A 12,221-nucleotide genomic window follows, 5' to 3' on the forward strand; every position below is an offset into this window, starting at 1 on the left:
TGCAAGGAGATCAAACTAGTCTATCCTAAAGGAAATCAACCCTGAACATTCATTGGAAGGACTGATGCTGAAGCTGAGGCTCCAATACTTTGGCCACTTGGTGCGAAGAATCTACTCATTGGAAAAAATCCTGATGCTGGGAAAGATTGAAGGCAAAAGAAGAAGGGGGTGGCAGAGGATGAAGTGGTTAGATAGCATCACTGACTCACTGGACATGAATTTGAGCAAACTTTGGGAGATGGTGGAAGACAGAGGAGCCTGGTGTGCTGCAATCCATGGGGCTGCAAATAGTCAGACACTACTTAGTGACTGAACAACAACAACAATACATCTACAGAAGAATCACAGGGTTTTTTTTCCTTGGGTGAAAGATACCTTAAAATATCTTACCACTTTTCTTCTCCATGTTGGTTGACAATAAAAAACTGGATAATATGATAACCAAATTCTCTGAAAAGAAAATATTGTTACTTTCTCATCTAGAAGCCAATTTTCACTCATCCTTTAGAATTCAGGTTAAATATCACCCTCACTCAGAGGTTTCCCCAGACCCAATGTGGTAGGGTTAGGTCCAGTTTCTGACCCTCCATATCAGGGCCACCATGTACCTGATCCCATAGTACCATGAGTGAGTGAGTGAGTGAAGTCACTCAGTCGTGTCCGACTCTTTGTGACCCCGTGGACTGTAGCCCCCCAGGCTCCTCCATCCATGGGATTCTCTAGGCAAGAATACTGGAGTGGGTTGCCATTTCCTTCTCCGGTACCATAGTGCCATAGCTACCTGTTTTACTTGTCAGCCTCCTCCAGGAAACTGAAAACTTGTTCAGGGAAGGACCATCTGGTCCACTGTTACTTCCCCAGCATCTACTAGAGTGTTAACTGTTGGGCATCTGATGGATCATTATTGGAGGACATGAAGGAGTTCCTGCTAAGTTCCTAGATTGATACTGATGAAGTTAGTGTGAACTTTCAACAAAATAAGGATAAATTTTATGGAGTATTTTAGTGTGGTGGTGGTGATTGATTTAGTCGCTGTTATGTCTGACTCTTGGCAACCCCATGGACTGTAGCCCTCCAAGCTCCTCTGTCCATGCGATTTCCAGGCAAGAATAATGGAGTGGGTTTTGTTTCCTCCTCCAGGGGATCTTCCCGACCTAGGGATCGAACCCAAGTCTTTTGCATCTCCTGCAATGGCAGGCAGGTTCTTTACCACCTGAGGGACCAGGGAGGGCTTTAAATGAAGAATACTGATTCATTACTAGTATTTGATGGATTTCTTTGGGAGAATGAAATAACCATAGGATCTGCAACAACAAAATAATTTGAAATGAATGTCAGGATCCCTTTGTTGCTCTCATTAGGTTTTGTCATGATAATGTTTATAGAAACATAGTTCTAAATAATGACATAAGGTGATGGAAAAACATAATGCCATGTTTTTCAGGATTGCTTCTGGTACACAAAATAAGGGTCCCTTACTCACTAAACAGTTACATTCTCAAGTCTTGTCCGAAGACTAGACGGAATTAGTAGCTTTTTTTTTTCAATATTCACTACTTCCTCTGATAAACAGCATGATATACTGGGATGCAAAAGTATGGGATCTAAACTTCTGTTTCCTAGTTTGAGGACTTAAGCGGTTTTTAAAATTAAAATACAAGATGAATTTATCAAAACATACAAAAGCAAAAAAAATTGACATAATCACATTTATTTACCTATTATCTGTTTAAAAAATAAAAGTTTACAGCTGAAGAGCCTGTGTACCTCTCTATTCATTTCCCCTTCCTCCCTGAAGGTAACCAATATCCTGAATCTGGTATTTTAGTCCCATGTACAACTTTTGTATCTTTGCTATATATGTATGTATCTCTAAGCATTGTTTTGTATGTAGTTAAATTTCCTAAAAGCATTATAGGGACTTCCCTGGTGATCCAGTGGTGAAGGCTCTGTGCTGCCAATGGAGGGGGTATGAGTTCAATTCCTGATTGGGGAATAAGATCACACATGTTGCTCAGCCAAAAATTTTAAAAAAACATTATATAGGATATATAGGTCTTTTCTAGGCTTTTTTTTTTTAGTATGTATTGTTTGGTTCACGTATTTGGAAGTTATTTGTTCTGATAGGTCTAGCGCTAGCTATTATCCATTTTATTGCTATCCAGTATTTCCTAGTATAACTGCACCCCACAGTCTACTTACCCACACTCCTACTGATAGACATTTAGGCTGTTTCCATTATCTTGCTACCACAAACAACACTGCTCTAAGCATTTTTGTACCGATTTCCTTGTGTTCACTGGACATTTCTCTAAGGTGAATGCCTTGAGCCAGACTGTTGGTTAGATACTGGCAAATTCTTCTTCAATGTGGAAACTTATGCCCTCCATAACAGGCTAAGGGTTTCTGTTCCTCCAGATTCTCACCAACATTAGATATTGTCCAACTTACCAGCTTTGCCAATCAAGAAAGTTATCTTATCCTGTCAAATTTATCTTATTGGAGATTTAATTTGCATTTTCTTGAGTGCTAATGAGGTTGAGTTCCTTTTCATCATGCAGTTTAATTGATCTTACTAAGCATCAGTTCCTTCATTTATAAGATGGAAATAATAGCATCTTCCTAATGCACATGGATGCTGTGAGGATCACAAAGCCCATACTGTGTGGTCAGCACAGGCTAGCTAGGACTACTGCTGATAGGAACATGATGAATTAATAAACAGCTTACTGCCCAGAGACTGCCAGAGTCTCGACTGTTCCCTTTCTGTGGGGAAGCTCACCAGGCTCAGGAGTGCCAGATCCTCTGACAACTGGAGGAGCATGGAAGCCAAGACTGGAAGGGCGGAGTGAATGGGTACAGGGTGAGGGAATAGCATGGGCCTGGAGAGAACTCTGAGGTCAGCAGGCATGCGGGCCCTGAGGCCTGGACCAGCTGAGAAATCAGCAGAGCTACAAGAGGACACATGGAGGATGAGCAGGGCCTGGCTCTCAAGCGACGCCTGCAGGTCCAGCAGATCCCAGGGCCGGCATCTGCAGCTCCACCTGGGACCCGCTTCTCAGCGTTTTCTCTTCCCCTCTGCCTGTCCACCGTAGGGGAGGCAGCATCCTGTGGGGGAGGGATTGTGGGCCTGTCACAGGCTTTAAAGTCACAGAGCTGGGTTTGAACCAGACGATCTAGATACTTGACCTTCCTGAGTCTGTTTCCCCATTGGTAAAGAGGGAAGAGTTAATAATACTTCCTCACTTGGGGCGCTTTTGAAGGGACTAATTGAGATGATATGGAAGGTGACTTCTGTGCTCTTTGCCCCTCCCCCCACCTGTTTTTACTCTTTTATTTGCCTTGTTTCTCATTTACCTGCTGTTGAACCCCCCCCGAAAGCACAAATAGATTAATTAGATTTCTTTGTATCAAGCCCACTTTCTCCCTCTCCTTCTTTTTGGACAGTATCTATAGACATGTTAAAAGAAAGAAAAAGGCAGTGGGTCTATCATTTACCATTAAACGCCTACTGCTTATAGAACACAAACCAAACCCCTCAGTTTTTTGTTTGTTGTTGTTTAATATTTATTATTTGGCCTGTCTTAGTTGCAGCCTGTGGGAACTTCAGGTGTAGCCTCTGTGGGTCTAGTTCACTGACCAGGGATCCAAGCTGGGCCCCCTGCATTGGGAACTCAGAGGCCTAGCTACTGGACCGCCAGGGAAGTCCCCCCAAGTCCCTCAGTTTTGGCTGCCACTGTCCCTCAAATGTACAGTGAGTAGCACAAAGAAGTGCTCAATGAATTCGTCTCAGGAAAAGAAGACAAAGAAGATGATGGTGATGGAGGAAGAAAAGAGAAATAATTCACAAATGAAGATGAACAGTATAGCAAACCATTATTTGTGTTCAGGGGTCAGGAAGGCATTTATCTCAGGAGCTATCCATAGGATATCAGGGAAGTTTATAAAATTAAAAATGACCAGTTGTGAAATACATTTGCCCACTTTTTAATTTAGCCTATACAATAATCTAGCATGATAAAATAGCTATGTTATATTTACTGTTCAAGGTATTTGCAACTGCGTTGTAATTGTAAGTTCCTCAAGGGCAGGGACGGTTTCTTAACAGCTCGTGCCCCAAACAACACGAATACAATGTTTTACTCAAGGCAGACCTTCACAATGGGCTTGGTGAACAAAAATTCAAGTACTGTGGCTGAGACAATTTAAAGGAAAATGTCTGAGTTTGGAAAGATTTGCTGAAAGACAAGGATTTTAAATCCTGTTGATGAAGACAGTCACACTTGGCAGAGGAGAAAAAGAAGTATGTTCTAGGAAAAGGAACAGTATGGCAAGATCAGAGGTCAGCTCATCCAGGGCCATCCGCCATGGAGGTTCACTGGGGACAGGCCATTGTGGCTCTATGAGCCAACGGAGGTTTCCATAACAAGCTGTTGGAGTTAGGAAGCATTAACAGGGCTTTTTCAAGCATTGCTTTTCATCTTAGAATAGGATGTAATCTCCACAAGAACACAGAACCTTCGGCATTTTCTTTAATGATTTCTATAAACATGCTCAACTGACCATTAATGTAATATTTTTTAAGCCCCTATTGAAACCATGCAGGACCCTCTAGGGCTCCTGGGCGTAGAAGCCTTTCTGTGCTCCCTGTTTCTTGTTTATAGGGAATAGATTCCAGCCCCCATGACGTTTCTTGAGTTGCAAAGGGCAGATTGGAACTGTTGCTCATCAGGGAAGGGGGGGATGCAGAAACAAGGGAGGAGACCACCCGAGCCAGGTTAAAGGAGTATGGGCCCTGCACACACCCTGATCCTTATTAGCAACTCCACCCTTGAACCATTGCTATAAAACTCCGCACCACATCCTCCTGGGTCGGGACACACAGTTTTTGAGGCATGAGACCGTTGTGTTCCCCTCTGCCTGGCCAACAATAACGCTATTACTTTCTAAGATTTGATTTAGGAACAGGTTCACAGATGAAGAGTTTTCAGCATCACTGTTAGGTGTCTAGACCACCATTGGAACTCCCCCATACCTCGTGTTTATGCCCATCCCATTCTCACCTAGTGAGACTCTGATGGTCAAGTCTCCATCTTGACCAGGTACAGCCCCCACAGGGCTGAGTGAGTGCCCACTCCACCCCCTCCAGGGGCATTTCCTCCCATCAGCACCCTGGGAGCTGTCCAAGCTCCACTCACAGCTTTGCAGACAGACATTTGGGAATTATTTATTCTCCACTCCCCCTTCTCTCAGGGCCTGTGTTCTTTTCTTAAGTGGTTTACAATTCTCTGAGTTGCTTTACACCTTATGGCCAGCTTGCCGTCAACTTGCCATAAAGCATTCTCTCGTCTGGGGAATTTTAGTAACAAGACCGCTTGCTTTCTCTTTTCTAAAAGAACACGCTGCACCCCCTCCAATCAATATTTACTGGGTGTAGGTCTGCTGAGAGGGAGAGAGGTTTACAGTGCATTAAGAAGATGTAGACACAGCCCTCAGGGAGCTTATAATGAAACTGTTATGGGGAAAGGAGTCAAAAAGTTACTAAGATTCTTAGGAGTGGATACTATGCCAGTAGTGCTGGGATTTTGAGGGAGTTGTCAAAAAAAAGGAATTTTCTTGCTATGTTTTTTTAATTTTTTTCTTCTCCTCCTCCCTTTTCTCCTCCCCTTCCACCTTCTTATAGGCAACAAAAGAAAAATGAAGGTTTCTGAATCCTAGAATCTACCTTTATGTCACGGATCTAATTAAAGAGGAAAAATTGAAGATATTTCTCTTTATTGAAATTCGTTGGAGGACAATGGTTTAACACTAAGAAGGAAAGATTCTTAGAATAATTTGTGGGGGGGTAGGGGTGGTGAAGGCAAAGATTCAGAGCCCCAAAAGTTGTGCCTCATGCACCAGAGGGCACCTGACATGGACAAGGAGCCCAGGATTTGGGGTGAAAGGACAGCTTTCATCACAGTGTGCGGTCTGGGGCAAGTCTCTTTCGATCTCAATTTCTTGATCCATAAATGGAAATGGCAATATCTGCCCTGCTTACTTTATTGTGTTGAGCTGAGTGAAACTTGTGGACAATTAAACAGTATGAATGTAATGAGGATAATATGATTATAAACTCAATTTCAGGACCAAAAAGTCAGCTATTCTAGAAGTTGAAAAGTGAAAGTGTTAGTCCCTCAGTCATGTCCGATTCTTTGTGACCCCATGGACTTGTATCTGGCCAGGCTCCTCTGTCCATAGGGATTCTCTAGGCAAGAATACTGAAGTTGGTTGCCTTTTCCTTCTCCAGAGGATCTTCCCAACCAGGGATTGAACCCAGTATCCTGCATTACAGGCATATTCTTTACCATCTGAACTACAAACCAATTCTGAAAGTTGGTTTGTAGTAAAAAAAATAAAAATAAAAAGACTCAGAATGAGAGAGATTGTAAAGGCCATAGGAGACTTAAAAATAAACTGGTGAGATCACTGTCATAACAGAAGGGCACTTTTGAGGGGAGGGTGCTAAGAAAAGGAGAAAATAACTGAGAACTGAACAAGTTTAACAGGGCACAGAGAAGGAGGAGGTGTTGCTGGGTCCCACTGGAGGAAGCTGGAGGTATAGTTCACTGATATGCAGAGCAATTGGGATTAGGGAAGAGCTTATAATGTGAGCATTTACTATGAGTCATTGTACCGTCCCTATTGAGTGCCACATGCAAAAGCCAGATCCAAAAAGAGGCATGGCAAGTGGAGGCTAGGACGGCATTCAAGAACTCATGGAGAAGATGCACTGAGCTGGGAGAATCAGGACAGTGAAATGAGGGGGACACTGCAGGCAAGTTCTGAGAAAGCTCAACAGGAGGCCATGGGAGGGAAGAGGTTAGGACAAGCTCGTGGATATCTGAGCCCAAAAGGCTGCCAGGAAGTACAAAGATCTGACGTAAGGATGGAGTTGGAAGCCAAGAAGATCAGTTCAGAAGGAGCTGGAATCCTAGGCGGGGTGACAAGGATGCTACTGGATCTGGAAGGAAGCTTGGCAGACACCCTGGGTTAGGACCAGAGCTGCCAGGCACAGAGAGGCTGGATTCCCAGGAACAGGACATGAGGACAGTGGTTAGGTCTTGCTCATCCAGAGACCGCAGTCTCCTTGTGACCTGGAACCACTGCTTCCTCCCTGTAGCCTCACCCGCCCCGCATAGTGCCTGGCCTTCAGACTTGATCAATGTCTGTTGGAATGAACCAATGAATGAAAGACAAATGAGTAAAGTCAAGTTCAAAACACCCAACAAACCATGAATTTTATTCCCCTCTCTGGTGGCTTCGGGCAGCATCTGGCTCTCCTTCTAGTGCTACATAGTTCATGTGGAACCACCCTGTGATCCCTCCTGAGAACTCCTGACCATCTAGCATGTCTCCTTCCCTTCCCTTCACATGGTGTGTGCGCTCGAGATGGCCACGTTCCACTCAGTGGCTTGTCTCCATGGCAACTTGCTCCTTCATGATGCCACGCTCGCCCTGCCTCTCATTACCAAGCATTGCCGTATCCTTTTCAGATGTCTAACCCTGGCAGTTCCCAGTGTGTTTACATCCTGTCCGGATATAGAATGTCTTACATTAACAGAACATTGTCTTCTCAGAAAATTAACTTTAAAAATTGCATTTAAACACATTATGGCATGATTTCTTTTTTCCCACTAGAAATAAAAATTTTCTCAACAACTTCTTTGCCAAGAAACAAGTTCCCTTGTCAGCCAGCCATGTTCATTGATTCCTTTCAAAACTTTTTTCTCCATGTGTATTGTAAAGCCCTGGAAAGAGTCTCCAGGAAAAGCATTTGGTTCCTGAAGTAACATATGGCTCTCAAACTCTCACCTACATCGGCAGACTCTTCCTCCTGCTGGTCATTGCCATGGGCAGACCGCAGCGACCTCAGCCTTGGCACTGATGAAAATCTGAACACCATTCCAAGAAAAAGGAGGTACAAAAGTCACAGTGCACGTAATGTTTTTCCCTTTTGTACCTGAGAAGGTCCATTTTTTAAAAAATTTATGTATATATATTTTTAATGTAAGACCACTTCTTCTACCTGTTTTTGGCCATGCTGGGTCTTTGTTGCTGTGTGCAGGCCTTCTCCAGTTGTGGTGCTCCAGCTTCTCGTTGCGGGCTCCAGCTTCTCGTTGCGGGTCTCCAGCTTCTCGTTGCGGGTCTCCAGCTTCTCGTTGCGGGTCTCCAGCTTCTCATTGCGGGCTCCAACTTCTCGTTGCATCGGCTCCTCTCATTGTGGAGCATGGGTGCTAGGTGTGTGAACTTCAAGAGTTGAGGCTCAGGGGCTTAGTTCCCTCCCCACACCCACCCCAGCATGTGGAATCTTCCTGGACCAGGGATTGAACCCATGTCCCCTGCACTGGCAGGCGGATTCTTATCCACTCACAGTGCACATTTAATTTCATTTTATTGTGTCCTTTTTATTAGACTGGCCCATTTGTGTCTTAAGGCTCCCAACCTGCTTTCATCACTTTAATGAAGATGGATCTAGCCAACCTGTTCTTAGAATCCATCTCAGTCCCCTCGTAGCACGAGTCTCGACCTCAGTCTCTTTCTCAGCTGTCACCTGTATTAAGAAACGCTCAGAGGAGACCCACTAATGGTGGTTCAGGATCACATGATCTTTTCTTTTCCAAGGTGGATTTTTACATCTGCAAGGAGAACTGTCTACCACACACCTGCCACATGTTGCCAGTGTGGGTGGGCTTGTCCTTGGTGCAGCAGCTCGTCCTGTTCCTCCAGTGGGGCCTTTCACCACTCCTTGCCTTCCTGCAAGATAACAGATGGATCGCTACACTTGGTGTCTCTCGCTTATAAGGTCCCTCAGCTCAGTGGATTGCTGGGATCTTTCATCTAGAGCTTTTCCTCAACTCCCAGTGAGCCTCTATGTAGCAGACCATTTATTGTGGCTAAGATACAATATATATACAATATATATATATATATATATATATGAGAATCATTTTGCTTTATGCCCAAAATTAACACAGCATTATAAATCAGCTATACTTCAATAAAAAAAAAAGAAAAAAATTTCAATTCTGATTTCTCCTAACTTCTTCGTATCTGAATTTGGCAGTAGAATGCATCAGAGGATAATGTAAAGTTTATCCTAAATGTGCACCTAAGCTATGACCCAGTAAGAGATATCTTTAAAAGTGTTGGTTCTGCATACTGTATATACCATACAAGGGGTAATTCCCTAAATGGGAAAGAGATTCTAAACAGAGCAAATGTATGTATATGTACAGTTGATTCACTTTACTGAACAGGAGAACTGAACACAACATTGTAAAGCAACTGTACTCCAATAAAAATTAATTTAAAAGTTTTTAAAGGCTTTAAAATAATAGTGAGCTTGCCTAAGCTCTGTGTGTCTAGCAGATCTGGGCAAGTCAGCTGACCTGGCAAAAGAAGGAAGAGCTGCCCTCTGTTTGGATGAGGTGGGCGTACATTGGTGTGCCCCTCCACCTGGTCAGCTTCCCTACAGATTCTCAACCTGGTCCCTGCCCGCCGTGGAGTCTGCCAGCCCTAGGAGGGGAGGAAAAGCAGGGGCCCTGAGCCTGAGCCCAAGCTCAAGGCCAAAGCTGGGATTGTTAATGGCAGGGGTGAAGGGAAGCCTACAAAGGAACCACAGGACAGGGAGGACCAGAGAACCTAGGTCACAGAAGCTAAGGTCTTGTCCAAAGATTCAGGGACAGAATTTTCATCTATTTTTAGATGAAGTAGCAGGATGTGGAAACAAAAAAAAACAAAAAAAAATGGTCAGTTCTCCCATACTGCACAATGGTGATGATTTATGCAAAACATCCTCTTTTCCTATTTTTAACTAGATCACAGAAGCTGCGTCAAAGGACTGGCTGCTGACTAATCCTGTTGAGACACCTTTCTCTGAATTGCATAAATGCCATCTACGCTAGAGAACATTCGAGAAGGGGGAGAAAAACTGTTAAAGACTACTGCACACGGGGCATCCTTATAAATAGTCTTCTGAGTGGGATTGAAGTGTTCTGGGCCACAGCTTTCTGGGAGTTGTCTAGGATTTCATGGCTGAATGAGGCAGACATTCAAGGAGAAATCATTCATTTACTTAAGCTGAATTAATGGTCCCATGACTTTCTCACATTCCAAAGTACAGTGATGACTGTTTTTCAGTAGATTACCTGGAGAAGAATGCTGGTTTTTCAGAAAAACTATTATCTTGTGGTATAAATATCCCCACACCAGGAACAGATATTTTATTAGAGAAAAGGAGTCAGGAACGAAAGCAAAGGGTTCTCAGTGCTTTATGGATGAGAACCACGTCATGCCAATGGAGGCCCTTGAACATCAGCAGAGACCTGAGCCATCACGGAAGGCAGCCCTTCTCCACTGTACTGGAGGGGAGATGGCGCTGCTGGAGATGCTGTGGGGACCGGATTCCTCCTGCCTCCCCGGACTCACCACTTCCTCATGCTCAAGCAGACCCCCAGCGGCCAGTCTCTGCATCTCTTTGCCTGGGAGCTTTTTTCATAACTGAGGGAAGTCAGATGTGCCAGGGGATACACACCACCCAGAAGCAGCACCAGCCCACAATCAACAACTGGCAGGACTTGATGTATAAATACCCCAGGCCCTCACCCCTCAGTGGGGTAACCCCTAGGTATGGGGGCTCCAAGGTGCTAACACAAAGAGAAAGTGGGCTGGAGGCTGTGGTTGGTGGATGTTGGCTAGAAGTTAATGTAATAATGTTGGTTTGCTTTCAAGGTATGTATATGAGTCTCTGTGTATATCTGTATGGAGTGTGTGTGTGTGTATATATATATGTATACACACACATATATGTATAGACATATTGAGTGTATTAATATATATGTAAGTGTATATATATATACATACAATAAATATTATATATGATGTTTATGTACGTTACCTTCTATTTACAGAAGGTGATACTGTTTTTCTGTTTGCAATGATATTACAAAGTTTCCCTTTAAAATAAACTTATTTAATAAAAAATGCTGGGTTGATTTAAAGCACATGTAAGTACATGATAGAACATGAATTATGCTAATATGATAAAAACTGGGGAAGGCTGTGCATGAATGACTAACGTTAGTCTGGTATCTCCTGCCTCAGATTCTGCTGGTGCTGCAGAAACTGTGGAGAGAAAGGAAAGCTGGCTTCAGGTCACCTGCCTCAGTTTCAAGCAAGGCAACTCTGTGTTTGTTGGGTTGGGAATCAGTAATTTAAAGATTGAATTAGGAATACAAGCTACTAGATATAAAACAGATAAACAACAAGGACCTACTGTGTAGCACAGAATTATAGAATTATATGCAACATCTGAATTATATCCAACAACAGAATTATATTCAATATTCCATTATAATAACCTATAATGGAATATAACCTGAAAAAAACCTGAATCATTTTGTTGTATACATGAGACTAACACAATATCATAAATCAACTATACTTTAATTTAAAAAATCCAATGTTGGCATTGAATTGTACATCTAAAAACTGTTAAAATGGCAAGTTTTATGTTATGTATATCTTGCCACAATACAAAATATAACTTTTTTTAAAAAAAAGAATGAATTAGAGGAAGGGAGGTTTACTGCTTAAAGGAATATTAGTTGATACGTTTGCAAATTTCAGGAGTCCAGCATTCAGTTGATCAAGAAATTGGAGCCCAGAGAGATCAGATGACATTTCCTAGTTCCCACACAGAGGTTGTGAAGGGTGGGTTGCATTCTCATAACTCCCTCCCATGCTCTTCCCACTGTGCTCACTTCCTGAGGTAGTGGGACTTGAAGGATAGGAGGAAGTGAAAGAGGAGCAAAGACTGGAGAGCGCTTTACAGGTGGGGAGGTCCAAGAGCTCGAAGGTGTGAAGGCGGAATGCAGGTGACTCTTCCCAAGCCAGGTGGGAAGAGCTTTTTGACTGAAGGGAGGGTTGGGGCAGAGGAGGGGTGAGGAATAAGGTGAGGAAATAGGCTAGGATCAGACTGGAGGGGAGCTCAAATGCCTGGAGCTGACTCATTGGAAAAGACCCTGATGCTAGGGAATATTGAAGGCAAAAGAAGAGGGCCGCAGAGGATGAGATGGTTAAATGGTATCCCGGACTCAATGGACATGAAAAAATTTGAGCACACTCTGAGAGATAGCAAAGGACAGGGGAGCCCGGTGTGCCGCAGTCCATGGGGTCAC

General features: G+C 43.4%; 1 protein-coding gene across 1 annotated transcript in view; it reads right to left on the reverse strand.

Annotated features, from left to right (window-relative positions):
* Nucleotides 1-6,245: 6,245 nt before the first annotated feature.
* The window catches only part of DCSTAMP (dendrocyte expressed seven transmembrane protein), a 35,822-nt gene continuing 29,846 nt past the window's right edge, over nt 6,246-12,221 (reverse strand). The window contains exon 6 of the mRNA XM_061439177.1: nt 6,246-8,796. The gene's annotated coding sequence lies outside the window, so the exon portion shown is untranslated. The remainder of the gene's footprint in view (nt 8,797-12,221) is intronic.

The sequence above is a fragment of the Bos javanicus genome, chromosome 14 (assembly GCF_032452875.1).
Source record: "Bos javanicus breed banteng chromosome 14, ARS-OSU_banteng_1.0, whole genome shotgun sequence".
Lineage (NCBI taxonomy): Eukaryota > Metazoa > Chordata > Mammalia > Artiodactyla > Bovidae > Bos > Bos javanicus.